Here is a 6,000-nt window from a genome sequence, read left to right on the forward strand (position 1 = left end):
TGTTAGGATGCCGGTGGGCGGAGTTGGAAGGGTCGTCAGCTAAATGGGAAGCACCTGGGCCCAGCTGTGTCCCAGGATAAAGAGACCTCTTCCACAGTTATTGAGAGGACTCTCTCCATGCAGACACTTTGTTGATTTTGGTTGTGTAGTTTTGTGGCTTTTTGGTTATTTCCTTTGGCACCTTTCAACACCCTGCATTATTACATTCAGGTATGCAAAACACTCACTTACACTACTGATTACTGATTACACACACGCCATTGTTAATTATTTAGTTATTTTAGTTCATAAATATAGATTTTGATACTCCTTGTCTCCCTTTTGTTGCGAACTCAGAGCCGGTTCGTAACAAGTGGGGGCTCATCCGGGATCTTGAACGGATTGTGTTTGGGAGAAAACGTGGAGGTATGTTAAATTTCGTAGGTACTTTGTATATTTTGTTAGTTTGAGTTTGGTGCTCAGTACTGGTTGCTTTTGTTTGGTTGGTTTGTGTGCTGTGTTGGAGAGAGTACATTGGTTAGTTTCCAGGCCCCTGACCAGCCTGGAAACGCTTGTTCTACTTGCTGTTGGGACATTGGTCTGAGGACGTGAGTGCAATCAGCTGTGTACCTCAGTGGGAGATTTGGGTAGGGTAGTGAAACTTACTACCCGGAGCTGTAGTCTTTTTCCCCTGATAGGCTTAGCGACGTGTTTCATTTTGGAATATGTTGGGCATTGTTAATGTTTGTTATTTTTGTGTGGTGTCTGTGGACTGAGCAGTTGTCTCGGGGGCACATCCGTGGCTTGGTGGAATCTACCAGCGTGCTGGGGGGTTACTTCCTTGCCAGCGGGCTACAGTGCATAATTACCCACTGCAAATCTGCATGAAGATTAGGGTTGAGTTATTGTAGGTTTTGGGGAAGTTCTGTATCTCATCTCTCTTTCTGTGGTGCCAGTATGATTGTCATTTCTCTTGTTGTGGTCTGGTGTGCTCAGAGGGGTTGAGTGAGATTTTTTTTTTTCTCTCTCTCTCTGACTATGCCGTCTAATGTAGACGAGTTCATTCACTTTCCATCAGAGGAACTGTTAGACTTATGTACTAAAGAACAGCTGTTGAAGGTTGCTGAACACTACAAGGTTGAAATTAGTGATAAATGTCTAAAAAAATTCTATTAGGTTAATATTGAAGGCCAATCTGATGGAGAGTGGTATTCTTGACGTTACCACTGGGGCAGCCTCTGCTGAGGACTCGCCGTCTCCCCGATATGTCACAATTACCGCTCCATCGGTTAGTCCTAGTAGTCTTCTTTTTGAACAGCAGAAAGAGCTGCTTCTGTTACAGCTAGAGCACGATCGTGAGAAGCTAGAGCATGATCGTGTGAAATATGAGAAGGAATTGGAATTTAAACAGGATTTGGAGCGTGCTGATCGGTTAAAATATGAAAAGGAATTGGAATTTAAACAGGATATGGAGCGTGCTAAGATCAAGCTGCAACAAGAGCGACTAGAGTTGGTTAGGGAAGGAAAGCTCTCAGGAGAGAGTTTGCTCTGGGAAGGTGACGCAGATTTACTTAGGAATCGTTCCTCTTTTGGTCGTGCCCCGGACACATTTGACATTGTTGGGAATTTACGGTTGTTGCCTCAGTTTAATGAAAGGGACCCTGAGACATTCTTTTCGTTGTTTGAGCGTGTTGCTGACGCTAGGAGTTGGCCTGGTTCTGACCGAACTTTAATGTTGCAGTGTGTGCTGACTGGTAAAGCGCAGGAAGCATATTCAGCTCTTAGTGTAGCCGACAGTGTCAGTTATGATAAGGTTAAAACGGCGGTGTTACAAATTTACGAATTGGTTCCTGAGGCTTACCGCCAACGATTTAGAACTTTAAAAAGGGATGATAAGCAGACTCATGTTGAGTTTGCGCGAGAATTATCTTCACAGTTTAATCGCTGGTGTTCCTCCTCTGCAGTTATTACTTTCCAAGGGCTGTGTGAGCTGATTATGTTAGAGCAATTTAAGGACGCAGTCCCTGATCGTATAGCGACGTACATCAACGAAAGGAAAGTTAAAACTGTCGCTGAAGCTGCGGTTTTGGCAGACGAATATGTTTTGACTCAAACTGTTTTTGTAGAGCCCCGTACTTGGAGTGAGTGGGGGCGTTCGGAGAGATTTGGGCCTCGCTCACCGAGATACTCTGGTTCACGGCAGAGTTTTATTCAACTAGGGTTGAGCCTGACTCCCGTGGTAAAACTGACTTTGGTCAAGAGTGTCACTACTGTCAAGGCTCAGGTCATTGGAAAAACGAATGTCCGGTTCTCAGGTCTAGGGGTAAATTCAGTACGTGTGTTAACGTTAAATCTAGGCCTACGGCGTTAGCTGCGTCTGTTCCACATCAGTTTACTCCTGACACATTGTCTCAGGCCCAGGGGCATGTGAAAGTCCATATTGACCCAGGCTATTTACCTTTCATTACGGAGGGTTTTGTGTCTATGTTAGGAAGTAAGAACCTAGTGCCAGTGAAGATCCTACGAGACACAGGTGCCTCGGAATCGTTTGTGTTGGAATCTGTGTTACCTTTCTCTGCTGAGACTGATTCTGGGAATAGTGTTCTAATTAGGGGAATAGGTTTGAACAATCTGTCAGTTCCATTGCATAAACTGATATTGGATTGTGGACTGGTGAAAGGTGAGGTTGTTGTGGGGGTGCGTCCTTCGTTGCCTATTGAGGGTATCGACGTTATCCTTGGGAATAACTTGGCTGGTGAGCGTGTGTGGCCTGTCGTGTTTCCATCTCTAGTGGTTTCCACTAAACCGTCAATTGTAGGGATTCCTGATGAGAGTGCGCAGAGTTTCCCAGCGGTGTTCTCTGTGGGTGCAGTGACGCGGTCTATGAGCCATGGTGACCCGGTCCCTGCTCCGGTAAATGAGAATACCACAAAGAAGTCTCTCACTGTTTTCCCTGTTATCCCGTTATCTGTATTCCGCTCCGATCTAATCAATGCGCCACGGACTGACCCCACATTAGAAGAGTTGCGTGACCAAATTGTGCCTGTGGAACAGTTGGGAGATGTCGCACATGGTTATTTTCTCCAAGAGGATGTTCTGATGAGAAAGTGGGAGTCTACAGAGGATGGTAAACCTGTTCGTTTGGCTGATACCGTTACTTCCCTTGGTTCTTGTAATACTAGGTCTGTGCATGAGGACGAAAATGTTCCTGGTCCCGATGATTGCATACTGCAGGGTAGATTGAAAAATTCAGAGACACTGGATATTTTGGATAGCCCTTTTACTCAGCTACCGGTTGATGGGCGGAAAGAGCTGGTTGGTCTGATTCGGAAAATTCCAGGTTTGTTTTCTGTGACACCTACACGTACAAACTTGATAGAGCATGATATTGACATTGGAGATGCTGACCCCATTCGTCAGCGGTTCTATAGAGTCTCTGTAGAGAAACTGCGTTGTCTGGATGCTGAGGTCAGGTACATGCTGGAGAGTAAGATAGCAGAGCCTTCTTTCTCCAGTTGGGCTTCTCCCTGTATCTTGGTCAGTAAACCGGATGGAACGGACCACCGTAAGGTAAACGGAGTCACTAAACCAGATTAATTTCCTCTTCCTCGGATGGAGGACTGCGTTGATCAAGTCGGCGCAGCTGTTTGTGAGCAAATTTGACCTGTTATTGTGCTATTGGCAGGTGCCACTGACGAGTAGGGCACATGACATTTTTGCCTTTATTACACCCTCTGGTCTGTACTCGTATTCGGCTTACTGAGTCTTACGTGGACTATGAATCGTTGGAGTGACTATGAATCGTTGGAGTGACTATGAATCGTTGGAGTGACTATGAATCGTTGGGAAATAACAACCGTTGAGAAGTGACTATGAACCGTTGGAAGATGTTCTTTGCGTTTGTAGCTGATGTGGTCTCTTGTGCGCCCTGTTCCTGAATGTTATGTGACTGACCATTGTTTTGTTTTGTCATGTTCTAACTTTCCTGTCTGTTCCCTCCTGGTCTTGTTCTCCTTTCCTCTTAAATGTTGCTTCCTGTGCACAAAGGTTGCTGAGGTCTGGGGAGAAGGAGGTTGGCTGGGGCAAGTGGAAGGTGAACATGTAACCTCTCGTCAATTTGGGACGCAGAGGCCTGTGTCAATTTGGGACGCAGAGGCCTGTGTCAATTTGGGACGCAGAGGCCTGTGTCAATTTGGGACGCAGAGGCTGGTACGTTGTTCCGGGGCCCTTGTTGGTCCCCGGTTTTATGGGGGGGTGTGTGACGACCCTCCCACTCTGTCTGCCGTATTCTCTCTGTTCTTGTTTCCTTGTTAGGATGCCGGTGGGCAGAGTTGGAAGGGTCGTCAGCTAAATGGGAAGCACCTGGGCCCAGCTGTGTCCCAGGATAAAGAGACCTCTTCCACAGTTATTGAGAGGACTCTCTCCATGCAGACACTTTGTTGATTTTGGTTGTGTAGTTTTGTGGCTTTTTGGTTATTTCCTTTGGCACCTTTCAACACCCTGCATTATTACATTCAGGTATGCAAAACACTCACTTACACTACTGATTACACACACGCCATTGTTAATTATTTAGTTATTTTAGTTCATAAATATATATTTTGATACTCCTTGTCTCCACGTTGTCTCCCTTTTGTTGCGAACTCAGAGCCGGTTCGTAACAGTATCCACAGAAATCTGCTTGAAACCATCTGTCTCACAATGCAACAAATGCCGCAGTCAGTCTGAGAGTGAGAGTGGAGAGAGGGCAGAGTGAAAGCACATGGGGATAGAATAGGGCCATTATGGAGGCCAACTCTCCCCAGGTACCACATGGGGCCACATGAGTCAGGTTTAATCAACAATGCGGTGCAATAGGTTTGAGATTTTTTTGTGGGTTTTATTTATTCGTACCAAAGAAAAGAAAGACATAATATTAAAGATACAAAAACTGGTAAAACGGTGTGCAACCACTCCACAAATATAGGTAAAACAAACCAAACATGTGTTCAATCAGTTAAACAAAGCATATTAACTATAATTGTACATTATATACTCAGTATACAAGAAAAAACTTGTTTGATTATGTGTGTGTGTGTGAGTTAGGCTACATGGATGGGATTATAGGGTAGTTTGGTTCATCAGGCTGACCCCCAGTCTTCCCTTGAAGTTATTGAGGGATGATGTTTTGGCAATGTGAAGATAAGAATTCCAGAGTATAGTACCTATCTAATAGAGAATTGACTATGTGAGGTGCAGCAGTTGGGAGGGTGACGGTTATCGCAGTCTTGTGTTATATACATGGATTTTAAGAATTAACCTGGAAGAATCCATTGAGGGGTTTAAGTAAACTGTCTGGGAGGTATGCGTATTTGTAACGTCCTGACCATAGTAAGAGGTTATTTTCTATGGTAGAGTAGGTCAGGGCGTGACAGGGGGTGTTTTGTGTTTTTGTTTTGTATTTCTATGTTTAAGTTCTAGTTTTTCTATTTCTATGTTGGGTTTCTTGGGTTGATCTCCAATTGGAGGCAGCTGGTCCTCGTTGTCTCTAATTGGAGACCATATTTAAGTAAGGGTTTTTCTTCCTGGGTTTTGTGGGTTATTATATTTTGAGTAGTGTTTGTTTCGCTCTGCGTCACGGTTTGTTGTTTTGTCATATTCAGTTATTTATGTATGGCAAAGTTTCACGGATTAAATAAAATGTGGAACTACAACCACGCTGCACTTTGGTCCGCTCCTTTCGACAACCGTGACAGTATTTGTAGATGCGAGGGTATAATTGGCATACATTAATGTTGTTAATAGAGAAGATACTTTCTTAAAAACCTCTTACATCTAGATGTTCCGCTAGCAGAACGCCTCACCAATATCCAATGGTAGAGCGTGGCCTCAAATACCTCAAATGCAAAAACTTCAATTTTTCAAACATATGATTATTTTACACCATTTTAAAGACAAGACTCTCCTTTATCTAACCACATTGTCCGATTTCAAAAAGGCTTTACAACGAAAGCAAAACATTAGATTATGTCAGGAGAGTAC

The sequence above is a fragment of the Salmo salar genome, chromosome 01 (genome assembly GCF_965601325.2).
Source record: "Salmo salar chromosome 01, fSalSal1, whole genome shotgun sequence".
NCBI lineage: Eukaryota > Metazoa > Chordata > Actinopteri > Salmoniformes > Salmonidae > Salmo > Salmo salar.